The 16,202-nt window shown below is 45.0% G+C and overlaps 1 long non-coding RNA gene and 1 other non-coding gene across 17 annotated transcripts; one reads left to right on the plus strand and one right to left on the minus strand.

Moving 5' to 3' along the window:
• The first annotated feature begins 977 nt into the window (after positions 1 to 977).
• LOC127307967 (uncharacterized) lies at positions 978 to 2,135 on the plus strand. The gene is made up of 2 exons (XR_011746317.1): positions 978 to 1,238; positions 1,615 to 2,135. It is a non-coding gene; the product is annotated as an uncharacterized protein (transcript).
• Positions 2,136 to 9,401: 7,266 nt separating this feature from the next.
• On the minus strand, positions 9,402 to 14,725 carry LOC127307968 (uncharacterized). Of its 16 annotated transcripts, none has more exons than XR_007856102.2 (5): positions 12,153 to 14,723; positions 11,942 to 12,071; positions 10,505 to 11,556; positions 10,212 to 10,280; positions 9,402 to 10,128 (listed from the first exon to the last, which is right to left on the minus strand). It is a non-coding gene; the product is annotated as an uncharacterized lncRNA (long non-coding RNA). The 16 variants fall into 16 exon arrangements; XR_007856106.2 differs by having other exon boundaries at positions 9,402 to 9,952; positions 10,052 to 10,128; positions 10,212 to 11,556; positions 12,153 to 14,722; XR_007856093.2 differs by having other exon boundaries at positions 9,402 to 10,919; positions 11,001 to 11,556; positions 12,153 to 14,725.
• Positions 14,726 to 16,202: the final 1,477 nt, after the last annotated feature.

The raw sequence follows: 16,202 nt of genomic DNA on the forward strand, positions 1-16,202 counted from the left end.
TGTACAACGGCGGCAGACGAAGCGGCAGCGGGTCATTGGACGCAATAACTCCGGTGCGGACAGCCACGCGGCCATGCACGATGAGACACGTCCCTGCGTCGCCTGGGAAAACTGGAACGCCATTAACGTCGCTTGACCAAAGGTAGGTGACGGGGTTTTAGGCTTCCGAGCCGCTGACACGTCGGTCCCGCCACGTCTCGCCTCGCTTTTCATTGTATCCGGCGTGCCCGGAGCGTCCTCTGTGGGGCGGGGATGGGCTTAGGGCTCCGGACACCGTATCGAGCCGCGCCAAACAAAAATCAACTTTAGGGGACGCGGCTGGGAAAGTTTTTTTTTTTGTCTGGCGCGTCCCAAATTTCTTTGAGGGACGGTTTGGGGACGCGACTGGAGATGCTATAAGGCACAGAGAGCCGAAGGAAATAATTACATCTACTCACATGGTTCAACTAGGGTGTGTTTGGTTGTTTACCTCCCATCGGCATAGCCGAGCTAGCTTAGCTCGTCTTAGCTAACCTTGCCTTGCCTGCACGTACGTTTGGTTGCGTAGCCCAGCTAGGTCAGAAGACGGATCCTAGCAGAGAAGTGACCGGCGAGGCGGCGTGGAATCTGGGCACGGAAGGGGCACCTGCGCCGGGTAGCTGGCAGAAGCGTCTGGTGGAGCCTTCACTTGCAGCGGCAAGGTCTAGAAGAGTCTTCCCGGCCAAAATCATCTTGATTTATTGATGTAATTCAGACGATTTAGCCACGAGAATAGGAATTTTGGGTGATGCGGAGGAATTGGAGAACAGAAAAAAGGCAGCGATTGGTTGCGAACGGATTCCATGACAGGCGATTTTTTTTCGGAACTGCACGACGAATTTTTTTTTGCTACGCGGAGTTTGCCATCGAGAGCGAGCCGAATAGGGAGCGAGAGACTTTTCTGGCCCAACGAGGCTAGCTTGCCCTCTGAATCAAGATTTTCTTTCGTAACCAAGCACTCAGCCTGGCCTAGCTAGGCCATAACGGATTTTGCCAAGGAACCAAACTTACCCTAGGTTAGAGGCAGGCGAAAGCGATCCAACGGCCTCAGAAGACTCTTCGCTCCATATATAACGTCCCAGCCTCCCAGGTAACCACCGCCGCGCACAAACCCTCCGCCCAGGCTATGGCTTCCATCGTGTCCAAGATCGCGCGGGCAGCCTTCTCTACCCGCGCCTCCAAAGTTCGCCCTGCAGCCGCCATCCGTGTCTCCCCTTCAGGTAATCCCTGGCTAAGGGCTTCATTCGGAATTTGGGTATGAATCCTGATTACCGAAATTCCCAAATCAGTTCTTGCATCAATACGAATGCTTTCCGAATTTAATGCCTGGAATTCACATATAGTTTCTTATTATCAGTAGATATATTTGAATAAACATGCCGGCAGGGGTTGGACCCTATTCATTAGGAGTTGTTCTAATCACCAAACACTTCTAACAAGCATGCTCTTTAATGATTTAGTAATACCGAGTGATAATTTGTTATCGTAGCTCTGCCTTGCAAGGCTAAATCAATCAAATTAACTCTGCTGAGAAATGGTACAAATGATACTACTTTCCACAAATCAAGTTGTAACTCCATGCCTATTGAACAACAGGAGGCCCACCCATAGGCTACGAAAGACATCTTTATGTTGATGATAATGCCAGACCCATAGGCTACAAAAGACGTCTTTATGTTGATGATAATGCCCTTAAGTCGGATGAAGCTATGTGGGCCTTCTATGAGCACTGGTGCAAGCATCATGGCATATCTCGTGAACGTCATGAGATGGAACGCCGGTTCAAGAAATTCAGCGAGAGGGCAAGGGCTGTGCACAGTGCTGGTGGTGCGAGTGGCCCCATGTCATTGAACATATTTGCAGATATGACCAAGGAGGAGGCAGCTCTGCTAATTGGTAAACCTAGAGGAAAAGGAATTTCTCCTGTCCACTGGTCTAAATCCTAAGCCCTATATGCTTCTGTATGCCAAAACATGCCTTATCAAGCAGTACTAGCTTTGTTGTTGAACTCATTTTAGCTTTAATAAAAGCTATATTAACCTTATTTGTATGTATATTTCGCTTTGTTGTATGAGCTCAGTTATTAGCTTTAATAAAGAAATACCCCTGTTATACTTTGTGTGTCTCCTCCGTTTTTTGCCTTTTGTTCAACTTGGCAAAAGATTTGCAAGGGTGGATATGGTAATTAGGACAATTGTAATTGTGATTCCGATGTTGCCTTTCAATGTGAAATACCTCCGTTGTTTTCCCTCAGTTCCATATAAGAAATAATAAGGGTATAATATGAATTGGATTAGGCACACAATAAGATAAAAGAGATATTAATCAGGTCATGTATATTTTGTGAAACTGTACATGTTTTTTTTTGCACTTTCTGAATCTACAAGTTTGATGCAGAAGCTGGTATTTTTCTAAACCTTTCTGCTAATTCTAGGATGATGGAGAAAATAATTTAGTTCTAGATCAACTCTACAACTGTTAGATTTGCAACGTGATATGTGCATATAAAAAATTATACATGGGTATGTAATTGCACATTTTTTCAATATACACTTCAATTGCACATGAAATTGGATGGCCGGAAATTAAGTTAATTATAGGTTGACCAGAATTAAGCGTTCCTTCTCTAAACTAGTAAGCTTGCACGTGCAACGCACGACCTCTAACTAATGCTTGATTCTATAAATAAATTACATATGGTACAACTGGTAAGATGGTGTAAGTGTTATCTCTTTCCAATCAAGAAGATGGCAATCAGACCAAATTGTTTTGTTTAGTCTGTTTTCTTTATTGCTTCGTCTATGCTCTAACAGATGTTAATTCTCTCGTGTTGCAATTGAATATTCACCACCTAGAGTGAAAGTACTCATGATGTTTTTTATTATAGCGTAGACGTCAATATGTGAAATATATGAAATAGAATATGGTGTGTGTGCTTTCTCTTTGCTCTAACAGATTTTTCCAAAACCACACCTTTGAGTGTTATCAAATCAACCTTTTCTTTAGGGAATTTATAGTAGGAAAAGCTCCTACAAGTGATACCTATATTATACAAGTTATTACATATGTACAAGTGGTAACACAGGGGTGTTCATAGAGATTATAAATGAAGACTATCAAGTGAGTTCGTCTTTATAAAGCCAAAACCAGGCTTGCTTCATCAATCTAACTCTCTCAAATAATTTATTGTTTCTTGTCTTCCACCACCGCTTGGTGACCCAAAGTTCACTGAAAAGAGGTGAATGTCACCTGCTAGCAGTGTCTTGCATCATATGAACTGTGTAGGCAACGTCAGGATTTAGTTGCAGAGCACTAAACAATGTGTGTGTACGGTATTTACCTGCAAATTTTATTTTGATACAGTAAAATATGTTAGGCCCATATACGCCTGAGTCAATTCCAATCTGCTATATGTAACTTAAAGAACATTGAAGACGATTAATACCTTTTTTTTTGGAAAATATGCATAATACCTCGTTCTGGCAAACACACATATGATTAAGCACGACAACTTCATGTTGGTACAGCAGACGGCTCGTTTCCTGCATAGAGGGAAGGAGCCGAGGGTGATGCTGAAGTTAGACATCGCTCGGGCTTTTGACTCAGTATCCTGGGGTTTCCTCATGGAAGTTCTCTAGAAGATTGGGTTTGGACCGAGGTTCCGAGAGATGGTCTCTCTGCTTCTGGCCACGGCCAGCACTCGGGTGATGCTCAATGGTGAGCCAGGCCCCCCGATCTGGCATCGGAGGGGTCTGAGACAGGGCGACCCCCTGTCGCCATCGTTGTTTGTCCTAGTGATGAACTCGCTCAACAGGTTGCTCGCCAAGGCAGCCGAGCTGGGTATGCTGCAGCGGTTGGCGCGGCGGGACCTGGTGACCTCTGTGTCGCTATATGCGGATGATGTGGTGATCTTCTGTCACCCGGACGAGGTAGAGTTGGGTGTGGTCCGTGAAGTCCTGGAGATTTTTGGACAGGCGTCTGGCCTACGCACCAACTTTGCTAAGTGCTCGGTGTCTCCGATCGCCTGCTCGGACGCGGAGGCTGTGGCTGCTGCAGGGCACATGGGGTGCCAGCTAGCGCCTTTTCCGGTGAAATACCTGGGTATCCCCCTGTCCACTAGGCGTCTGCCGGCCGAGACTTTCCAGCCGCTCTTGGACAGGATAGCTGACAAACTGCCCACTTGGCGGGCATCCATGATGCCGCAAGCCGGACGTTTGACGCTGATCCGAGCTGTGCTCGCGGCAATCCCGCTGCACCAGCTAATGGTTCTTGCCCTGAACAAAAAGACCCTCAGACAGATCAAGAAGATCCTGCGAGGGTTCCTCTGGGTGGGCCGTGCAGAGGCCAACGGAGGTCACTGTCACGTGAACTGGGCAAGGGTGTGCCGGCCACTCCACCTAGGGGGGTTGGGAATTCCCGACCTGGCACGGATGGCCATAAGTCTTAGGGTGCGCTGGTTATGGAGGAGGCACACGGACCCCCAGCGACCATGGCGCGGGCTGGATATGCAGTTCTCGAAGGCGGAGCTAGACATTTTTGCGGCTTCCACCTCGATGACACTGGGGAACGGAGAGTCCGCCCTCTTTTGGGAGGACCGTTGGCTGGATGGCAGGTCCATCAAGGAGATGGCACCAGAGGAGTTTGCGCTGGTTCCTAAACGGCGCAGGAAGGTGTGTACGGTGCGGCAGGCACTGGTGGACCGCACTTGGATCCCCGACATAGCTGGAGCACCATCTCCCCTTGCACTATGGCAATATGTGCAACTATGGGTCAGATTGAGGGAAATCCAGCTCTCGGAAGAACAGGACACGATGACCTGGTTGTGGACGACGGATGGCCAGTACACATCCCACTCTTGCTATGAAGCCCTCTTCCAGGGGGGAATTACCTCAGCATCTTGGGAGTTGAACTGGAGATCATGGGCGCCTCCTAGGGTGAAATTCTTCCTTTGGCTGGCCTGTCTGGACAGGTGTTGGACGGGTGAAAGGCTGGGGCGTCGGGGATTACCGCATGCGCCCCGATGCCCGCTGTGTGACCAATCCGAGGAGACTATGACGCACCTGCTCACTGGATGCTCATTCTCCAGGACAATCTGGTTCGAGGTCCTTTCGTGGATCCGATCCACCTCGGGGCCTCCGGCTTCGGAGGGGGACTTCGCGGAGTGGTGGTCACAGGCGGTGCGGACCGCTCCCCGCCAGTTGCGCAAAGGTACTTCGTCGATAATCATGCTCACGGCGTGGTGGATCTGGAAACACCGGAATGCTGCGATCTTTGATAACGCACAACCTTCGGTGCCTTCCTTGCTCAACGACATCAAGACCGAGGCGCAACAGTGGGCGAGAGCGGGAGCCCGGGGTGTCCGGCACTTCCTGCCTTAGACTAGGTCTCCTTTCCTGGGTCGAGTTGTAATGCGGGGTGTTGGTCCCTTCGTGGACATGTACATATAACCTTTCTCTTTCTATCAATGCATCGAAACGCAAGTCTTTTGCGTTTTCGCGAAAATTAAGCAAGCAACACACTACTATGCTCAAGTTTCAGTTCAGCTTGACCACCAATCAATAAATAGGTATATATGTGAAATAGAAAATAGCCACATTTACACAGCGATTGAGAAAGAAAAAAACCCAGAAAATGAGAAAATGGCAACGTAGGAGCGAAATATATTTAGCATCTGGAGAAAACTGTCGGCATTTCAAAATTCAAACCATGCGGTTATGAAGTGAGTCCCTTCAGGCTATACCTAGATGCATGTAGTGTCAATTAGATTTAAAGTAAGGCAAATTGTTAACAAGACATTTTCAGGGGATACAAACAACTCTTTGAGACAATAAGTGCCACAATGAAAGCTTCGGAAGTTTAAATCCATACACTACATGAGAATCCCGGTGCACAATTTTTTTTGTTACAGTTCAAATAAATCATAGGTATGATTTGACTTGAGTTTAATATACCATTCACAAGCCCTGATTCGAGCTAGCAGTCTTGATTACTGCTATACGCCTATATCCAACATGAAGCATTCACCGGCACAATACAGTTAAGTCTCTTATTGACATAACTTCAATTTCCAAATAGAATCCATGAATACAAAAGTATAAAAAACATTTCAGATAAGATACGATTTCCTGCCAACCTAAAATGCACAAGATTGACAAATAGAAGTGCAAAAGCAAATCTTTCAGATTCCTGAATACTGTACAGTTTCCAGGTTCCATCCTGCAGTTTTGAGATAGTAAGTGACATATAAAATATGTTCTGGCGAAGAAAGAATGGCATAAATACAAAGGAGTAGCATGCATAGTGAAAATAATAATGTACAAAAAATAAATGAGTATATGGTTTTTATTTTTCTTCTCCAACTACATAGAATCGTGGCCATTATTTGTGCTACAAAGCCACATACTAACCCAGCAAAAATGGAAGAACACTGATACTGTACCTGATAATGCAGAATACAACTGATTTCATAAACAAAATTGTGCATCTCCTATGGTTTGATATGATCTGAAATTAACCAAACATAATACACAAGCACATCTCCTCTTGAGCTCGTGCACAACAAGGTTAAAAGGACACCTGCTTTCATCTAGCACAAGATCTAATCCTTCATCCTATGATCTGAAATTAACCAAACATCATACACAAGCACATCTCCTCTTGAGCTCGTGCATAGCAAGGTTAAAAGGACACCTGGTATCAACAATTCATGGAACACGTCTAGTATCCTCTGGTTAAAATAGCCGGCTATAGCCGTTAGCCGCGAATTTTTTTGAAGCTATGAAAGGCTATAGCCGGGCTATAGCCATATAGCCGATTTGCTAAATAATGAAAAAAAATTGGGCAGCATATAGTCATATATATATATATCAATAATTCACAAATTAATAACATAATAACATCTTCACATAGGAGATACACATAATAGTTCACACATAGTTAAATGCATAGTTTTTTCCAAATATTACAACATTATTACGTAGTTTAGGACATAGTTATGCTTGTCGCTCGGCTTGGTGGCTATTTCGCCAAGCAAATGGGCCGTCGACTGAAATTTTTGGTCCAAAATTTTGGACCCATTGAGCGGGAAGTTAGCGGCTATGCGGCTAAATTAAGGCTAAATAGCCTTAGCCGGGCTATTAGCGGCTATTTCTGTTTTAGCCTCTAAAGCCTCTAGCTATAGCCGCAGGCCTCGCCAAAGGCTATAGCCGGCTTTTTAAACAGAGCTAGTATCACTGGAAACCTGACAACTTCAAAAGAACCTTGTTGGAGTACCCAAACCTGCAAGCGAGTGTGATCTAAACATTTCATTGTTGAAAATAAAGGTCCCAAAAGAAAGTAATTTTAGTTTGTAACAAATATATTCGCCGTTATATTCTCTTCTACCTGATCAATTCCACTTTTCTCAAGAAATAATTCTGAAGGTAGTATTCAATTAGAAGGCTACATGCATGTAATAATTTTGACAAATTTAGTAATCTGGATCGAGATAGAAATATGCATCCCACAAGGAACTCATAAATTGAGAAGCAGTAATAGTATTGCATCAGCTTGTTAAACAGGAACTAAAGGCCATCCCTTGATTAAGATGACGCAAGGCATCCTATGGAATAATTGAGTGGAGAAACTAAATTTTGCTAGATAAATACAGAGAGCATAATTCTTGAAGTAGGGTTAATATTGTACCGTGCTTCAGTTAAAGGGAAAGCTTAAGCATGAAACTGATCACACTATCGTTTTTGCAACTTCTGCCCCTTTATCCTTTTTCCCTCTCGGCAAGAATAACCGAACCTCATAGTTTAGCTATATATATGCCATGAATAACAAAACAAGTTGAGTAATATAAAGCCGAATGATACATACTAGAAAGCATTGGCGCGGTGGCACGCCGCGCCCGTAAGGTGGTACACATATTTTGTACGATCTGGATTGATAGAAAAGATAAGATAATCAGATAAGTAAAGTATGGAGGATCCCCCTTTTCCCCCTCTCCTGCTCTAACCCTACTACATTAGCCTTGAGGGTCTCTCCACCTTGACCGGGCCGCTGACAGTCACTCCGCCGGATTAGCTGGCCGGAGTTAGTTTAGGTTGGGTGCCAGAGTAGTCTAGGGCCCAGATCTGTAGTTTTCCTGGTTGTTCCGGGCTCTGCCAACGTTTTGGGCGTGCTGCCCCGTAGTGGAGGTGGAGCTCTGGATCCAGGTCGCCGGATCCATGGCGCTTCTAGGGTTGCTTCGGATCGTGCTGGTGCTTCTCTGGTTGAAGCTAGGCGTGGGAAGTGGCTACACTGTCTCCAAGAATAAAAAGGTGACCTCAAGATCTTCTCTCCTCGAAATCTGCTGCAAGATGGATGAGCCCTCGTCCGGCCGTGGAGGCATGGGAGAGCCAAATCCTTCTTCAGCAAGGCTCCGTGCTTCTTCTCCCCTGGCCGGCCGTGGTGGCGAGGAGGTGGTGAGGAAGGATGCGCCGTTTTTGGATCCAGAAGGGAGATCTTGCCTCTCCTGTTGTTGATGCGCCTGCTTGAGTACCTGTCTGATGCGGTCTTTCCTGTCCTGCCATGGTGGCGAGGAGGGATCAGACAATCTCGTGGTTGCTCCTGAGGTTCTGCCTCGGCATCTGCCTGCTGGGTGCCACGAATCAATTTTGATCCTTTGTGCGGAATACATGGCGTCCATGGTTGACGTTGTGATCTTTGTCTGAAATGGCGGCCCGAGCTCAACCTCCATCGTGGAGGCCTCCCTCTCGATGACGCCAAGTCTTGTACCCGGTGGCTTGACGATGGCCGTTGCCAGAAGATCTATGCCGGAAGAGAGCCCACGAGCTGCTTGCTCTTGTTTCTCGGCGGCGACGCCTGGAGGACGCGACACTCTGGTCCTTGATTGTGTTTCTGAAGATCTTTGTAGGGTGTTCTTTTTGTAAAGTGCAGGCCCCTTTCTTCAAATAATAGGTTTTTAGTGCGAGTGTTGTATAAGGGGCTTTCTATAAAACCATGTACGTGCCACTTTAATGGATGAATCTTTGGGGTCTTCTAGACCCCTCCCTGTGTTCAAAAAAAAAAAGATAAGTAAAAATATTAAGGAAGCTGATGCATATATAGGACACACATTCGCCTATAGCAAGCGAGACAGAGCTGATGTAGCTGGTCTCCAGCTCTGCAACCTGTCACTTCCTTGCGTCATTAGCCTCCTCGTCGGAAGAGAGGATGATGATTGTTTCCCTCTTTAGCACTGGTAGGCCACATTGTTGTTCCTTGTCCGTGTAGAGGACAGTGCGAAGAAGTCAGCCATTGGAGCAAGGTGTGCAGAGTTGTCAGAGGGGATCTTCGCCTCCAACTCGTGCAAGAAGTTGTTCTATGTTGCTGGGGAGGGTGACACAGGGAAGCCGGAATTCAAAAGGACCTCCGAAGGCTTGTCGATAGATGATAAATTCAGTAGCAAACACTATTTAAGCTCAAGCTGGAATACTTAATTTCAAACAACTTATCTGCATTTATAAACGCAGATTGCGTAGTTACAAAATAGTTCAATGAAAAGCTAGGGTAGTGCTTGCACTCTAGAACCAGCTCCAGAAACTTAACATATAGCAGCTGCGTGCAGTAGTAGAATAGGTAAAAGCTTCGTTAGCTTCGTTGTCTTGCGTATCAAACTGATTCTGAGGATTGATCCTAGAAACCAGAGCAACAAAAGGCCATATATTAATTAACAGGTATGCAGAGTACGTACATAGAATATGCAGGAGAAAAAAAAAAAGCAAACATACGAACTAACATGCCTGCGCATGACCAAGCACTAAGCAAACATCATACTCCGAAAAATTAAGCGATGAAAGGCACCGTGCAAACAAAACAAATTATAAGAGAGCTCATATGGATGACCGGCAGTATATGCACTTCGGTATCAGATATTGTAACCTTTCCATCTTTGACTGGCAATAGCAATCTGCAGATAATGATTGAACACTCGAGTTAGAATTTTTATACAGAGTAAACTGGAAATACTTGCCAAAACATAAGTATGCTTGTCAGTTCATCATTTCACATGTATGCCCATAGACAGCAGGTCGATGTGTATTTACTTCAACCTCACAAGTCCTGAAGTGTCCATGTTTACCACATCTGTAGAATGGAAGCATGAATCAAACATATTTATGAGTTTTCATTATCAGCTAGCAACCATGAACTTCTTTGCAGAAACTTACTTGACATGTCAAGGATAACTGACTGCACCCTTTCCCTCGCTTTTTCATTAGATGTCTCGTTCTATGATCCTGGATGAATAACATCTATCTAAGAATTTACACTGATTTTAAAATAAAGTGAGGTTTTCTTACTGTGATCATTAGTAAATTTATTTGATAAAAGTTGCGTTGATGAAGCATACGAAAGATGTATCGATGTGTATGACTTATACAGTTAGTGTTTGACATGCCACAGGGTACTGCCTGACGCTGCAAAACATGTTTGTGCCTTGGACCCTGCCTAGAACCACTACCTGAGGCCGGATGGACTATATGATGATCTTTGCAAAGGAGATTCCAAGCTGCAATGATCAGCCATAATCAAGTCAGTTAACTGAAGTACAATGTGCATATATGATTAGGAAATTCGGAGCAAGTTATATCAATCATATTACTGCAACTTCAAGGCCAACCTCCACTGACCCAAAGAGAACGCCAAAGAACGCATGGAGGCATATGAGAAAATCCATGTTCTCAATTTTCCATATGCTGCAAGCTCCTCCGATGTTAATCAGTCTGGGAAGCGCTGACAGAATGATGGACGCTAGCACCACCATAGGTATGTAGTAGAGGAGCTTCATGAACAATTCAAGGCAATTGGCACCTTGACAGCCATGACGATATTGGAAACGTTGACCTGGCACTGTCGCTGATGATCACAAAATGAACCTGCAAATGTCTGTCAGACACATTGCCCAGCCTATATTGTTTCTTATTGGAATATTGCACGCATTTTGTCATAATGATCACCTGTTGCGACATAGCACAAGGACATAGATGCAGCAACATGTTCTGTCAGTTCTGCCTGCAGTTCTGTAGTGCAAATACCTACTGGATTGTGTATGGAAACAATTACCATAAGTGCGATGACCGTATGGATGATGACAATCTTGGGCATGTAGTATAAGGTTTGTTCAATTGTATCTGCTTGACTGACCTATGGCCCTATGGGCTATGAAATAATAAAAGATAAGCAAATTATCTGAATATGAATTGATCATGTTACTGTACATGAGTATGCAGAAATATTCATTGGGAGGTACAGGTGAATGAGCATATATCATTTCTGATGTCTTGTGAATGAATATATAAAAATTGAACTCCGCATATCACAATCCACGAAGTGACAGCTATAAAGAGATGCAGGCCAGGAACCAAAAAATGAATATGGCGATTCTTCTAATTAAGTTCACATCCAAGATACAGAAAAGGGAAAAACATCGCAATCCAAACGAAATCCAAGAGGTTTCAAGGCACTATACCTGCTCAATTTATCAGCAAGTGGTCTCAATCTCCGATGTGCATTCTGGTACCAAACAGTATCTCTCAGTCATGCTCTTTCAGATATAATTCAGGACACGGTAAAATAAGCTTAACGGACATAAGCGTGTGTTCAACAGGTTAATGCTAATCAGTATGCAATGTTTTTTTGCTGCCAGTTATCACAATAGATTTGTTGCACACAATGTTCGAAGTTTTTACTGTATAGATAAGATTTTAGCATGTTTCATGTGAAGAACAGAAGACCAAGTTTCAGTTGCCAAAACATTAAATCAGTGATAAAATACGGTCTTAATCAGTTTGTGGACAATAGGTAAAGAGCAGTTAATTAATGTGAGAGGCAAATGAAGAGGTTGTTTACTGATCACAAAAAATGTGATGAAAAAGGAAGGATTCAGCGATGGGCGCACCTGGTGATGAGATCCTGGATGCAGGAAAAAGGTTGCCGGCCTTGCACGCGCCCTCGCACGCCAACTGCAGCAGCCTCCATGCTGTCAGACCCGACGTAGGAAGCTTATTATTTTCCGTTGCCGCTGCTCCCTGTGCATGCATCAGTGCTGCTACTTCTTTAATTCCGATCTGCATTAAGAAAGGAAGGATACACGGGGAGAAGCATCTTACTGCATCGTTGCCGTCAAGTGAACATTTGTGACGACAAAGCCGGAGTATCTCAGCGATGGCTGCAACGCCGGCGAATGAACCGACCCACTTCACGGTCGCCGCCCACAATGGAGGTCCCCTGCGACACGAATCCAACCATCTCGGACCTCCTCTCCTTCGCTGCTGCACGCTGGCGGCACCGCGCCGGTGTCCTCGCTGATTCCCCTCTGAGGCGGTCGCCGTCATCACGACTCCGGCGAGCTCCGAATTCCTCCCGCGCAGTTGGTCATCGGAAGATCACGACGCCGGTCTCGTCCGCCGATTCACCACCGCGACGACGCCGTTTTGCTTCTATGCATGACTGCCGGAGAAATCTAAGGTGCCCGTCATCCTCCGCATCCCTACTCCCCCATGTGGCTGGCCTCCTTGCGCAGCTCCTAGGCGTGGCGACAATGGGTGACGACCAGAGGTGAGCTGTTGATGATGACTATTGACGGATCTCGGCCAGGGTACCAGGGGGAGGCCGGTGGAGATGGAGGTCAGGGAGGGAGGTGGGGAGGAAAGGAGATCTGGGGAAAAGTCTAGAAAGAGGATGCACGTGTCGTGTGGAGTTGACGGAGGGTCACCAGAAGCAGGTCTAGTAACCGGTAGCCGGTAGCCTTCCAGCTTAGAAAAAAGGACAACGAATTTTAATTTACCATCCAATCGATCAAATACAAAGAAAGAACTCCACGCGTCACGGAATGAATTGATGAAGAAGAGATAAATAGCTTATCTACAGTGCATCAGTGAATGTGAGATGCGGTAGATTGATTGTCTTTTATATAGAGTATAATTAACTAATGGACGTATACATATACCTTTTTGCTAGGGGATTTTGTGTGGAATCGCTGCTCACAAGATAAGAAAAAGTGAACCGAGAACAAATATAATTGTAAGGCAGTGGTTTCTTGGGATTTCGGTGCAATCATTGCTGACAAGAGAAAGAACAAACTAAGTTCACTTAAAAGAAATCGTTGATGTTCAGAAGAAAACAAAACTGCTAGCTATCTCATCAACAGGTTATTCTACGAAGCTTGTCGATTTGGAAAAACTGATTGGTGTTTCTGTCGTTGACAGGAACACATCTATGGTCTGGGATCTGGGTTATAGGTCAGGATGCACCCCCATAAGGATTCTAATTTGACTGAAACAATATTTATAAATATCCGAACTGCTTTAGTGGCAGAGACAAACCTATTGAGCACAAATTCATGCGAGCGCATGAAAGTTCCAGGAAAGTCATAATGACAAAATGCATCTATTTGAAATAATAATACGTGCATGAAATGAAAGTTCCAAGAACCAAATAGAAACAATATATATACTGAAAAACCAAGTCTACATGGAGAAAACATATATTAGGTGCCTCCATGTCAGAAGAATTAAACAGATGTAGGGTTGCATAAGCAATAACCTGGGAATCTAAACTAAGAAAAAAAGTAAACTTTGGACCAATGTTACCTTGGAAAAAAGGTAGCAATATAAAGTCTTGAACTTTCCGGACCGAGCAAGTGTCAGCAAACACACACATCACGGCACAAACAAGCTATTAAAGTGGAACAATAAATAAAGAAGATTCTATAAAAGCTAATGTTCCAATTATTATTTTCGTCATAATATATTTTTAGACTAATTGATGATATGTCAGACCCGTGAGATATTCCCAAAAATTCAATACACATCATGCATCTCCCATGCTAAATATTTTTTGTTTGATCTAGTCACAACCAGATGAGGAAGTAATTTTGCATTGCACTAATATTAGAACAGAATGGAGTACTCTCCTAGCAGAGATGGTTCTACCTGGCCTTTCAGAGTAACATACAGGAAACCTTGGATGTCAATAATATTTTTAGCCCAAAGGCACCGTGGACTCTTTCACTCTATTTTCAAATCTATCTAATCTGAATCTCTAACAGAAGTAACATTGCGTTGCTTATTGCATACGCATAAAACGCATGGGAAGACAAGGGGCATTACCCGTGTGTCTGAAAACTGTAAGACAACAGCAGAGCAGTAGTTTCAGTATCCGTAGCAGCCGGGGCAGAGGCGACCTGCAGAGTGCGAGTCCGCAGAAGAGGACGGTAGGAATGCGGTATGTTGGTGCACGACGACGGGGCGTGGACGGTGGCGTGTTGGAGGACCTTAACTGTGTCCTCGACGGGTGTAGCGGAGGGCAACAATGCGGCGTGCGGACGATGACTGGGAAGACGGCGACACTGGGGCAAGCCGCCAAAGATGTGCGCGACTGCGACTCCCACGATTCAGGCAGCGACGCGTCAGGGGGACGGGCGGCGCGGCCTTGGGGATGCGGAGCAGATGTCGGGGATGCATAAGGAGCAGGCCAGCGTCCTCGGGCGGCGGCGTTGGGGATGCAAGGCCACTCGTGGTTTAGGGCGGCGCTCCAGTGAGGGGAGGGCGTCCTCGCATCGGGCGGCGTCTGGGACGGGGCGCAGGGCAACCGGCGACCGTCGCAGATTTTGGAGCGGGAGCAGCGCGGCGGCGGTTGGTGATTTGGAGGACTCATCTTCGTCTACAGAAAACTGCTACAGACGTGGAGGCTCGGGGACTCGGGAGTCGGGACACATCGAGCGAGCGGAGTCCGCCAGTCCGCCTGACGGACAATTTCATCCTGAACGTTGATCATATTGTTGCAAGGTCAAGTTTAGTTGGATCACCACCCTCTCTCCCTTTATATATATCTTTACTATTAAATTGCTATTCGGCGTTTGTACGTGTACGTAAAACTTGCATGATCGATTGAGATCGCTGTAGAAACGGAACATCACAGTCAACCCAATAGAGCCCACTCAATATAGAATTGAGCCCAGTTCACAAGGGAACGGCCCAGTCTAAAATCTGAAGACAATAAAACCAGCATTAGCGTGCAGTACCCCACGCTCCGTCGGAACGGGCCTGCACCGTGGCCTCTCGCGCCTCCCATCTATCCCGGAAGGGAGATGGATGGGTTGTGTGGTGTCAGGTGGAGGGCAAGTGAGGTCGAGGAACCTCGAGACGGAGGGCAGACGCGAGCGGCTCCATGCGTGGAGCTCAAGCAGTACGCAAGTGCCTCCTCTGCTTTTGCGTGCGTGACTCTCGTGTGCATGTGTTCTGCTAATGATTGTTGGCTAGCTGGTTATCTGATAGCCTTTAAAATGTAGTATACTTGTAACAACCTGGAAACAAGTTTCCAGCTATTTGGTTATATAGATATACGTTTCAGGCTTTAAATTTCAGTGTATTTGTTTTTTCGGCATTTTACTACTTTTCAAGTTTCAGTATATGTTAAATATGAACTAAGATGGAAATTTGTATCGTTTACTAATCTGATCTTTTCCGATGGCAAGCATTTCAAAATGCCAAGAAGGAAAAAAGTTTGGGGCTGTACATGAGGGTACTTCACTTGGCTTTTCTTTCCAAATTAATAGTTGGTTACCTCTGAAGTTTGGCATCTCACATAGTTCTGATCATGTATAACTTGAATCTGGCAACTTTGGTATGATGGGCGACTAGAACAGGGGCTTAGCAACCAGGAAATAAGTTGTGATATAGAATACCAAGGGATGAGCTATACAAGGTGATCAAGAATGGAGGCAGAAAAGGCGACTAAGTACAATAATATTTTCACTCAAATCAGAGGTATAAAATTGAATTTCACCTTGCTAATTCAGTTACCTCATAAATTATATAATTGCTTCACTATACATTATCTACTGCACTACTAGGGCTACACATTTCTCATGTGTATAGATGAAATCATGAACTACGACTGAATTGTTGCATGCTATGATTCAACGTCCTTTTCTCTCTTTTTATGTGAACTTAGTTAGAATTATATGCTAAAGCATTTCTTGCGGCTTATGATCTGTTCTGCTTTCACGTGATTTTCACTGTTATTTGAATTAAATCGCCGTACGATTTTCACTATTACATGTTTCAAATTGATGCCATGTGAATTTCTCCATTGCATTGTACAAAACACAGGTTGATCAAGAACTCAATGTCATTTGATTTCGACTGACATACAGA

This window comes from Lolium perenne, chromosome 6, assembly GCF_019359855.2.
Source record: "Lolium perenne isolate Kyuss_39 chromosome 6, Kyuss_2.0, whole genome shotgun sequence".
NCBI lineage: Eukaryota > Viridiplantae > Streptophyta > Magnoliopsida > Poales > Poaceae > Lolium > Lolium perenne.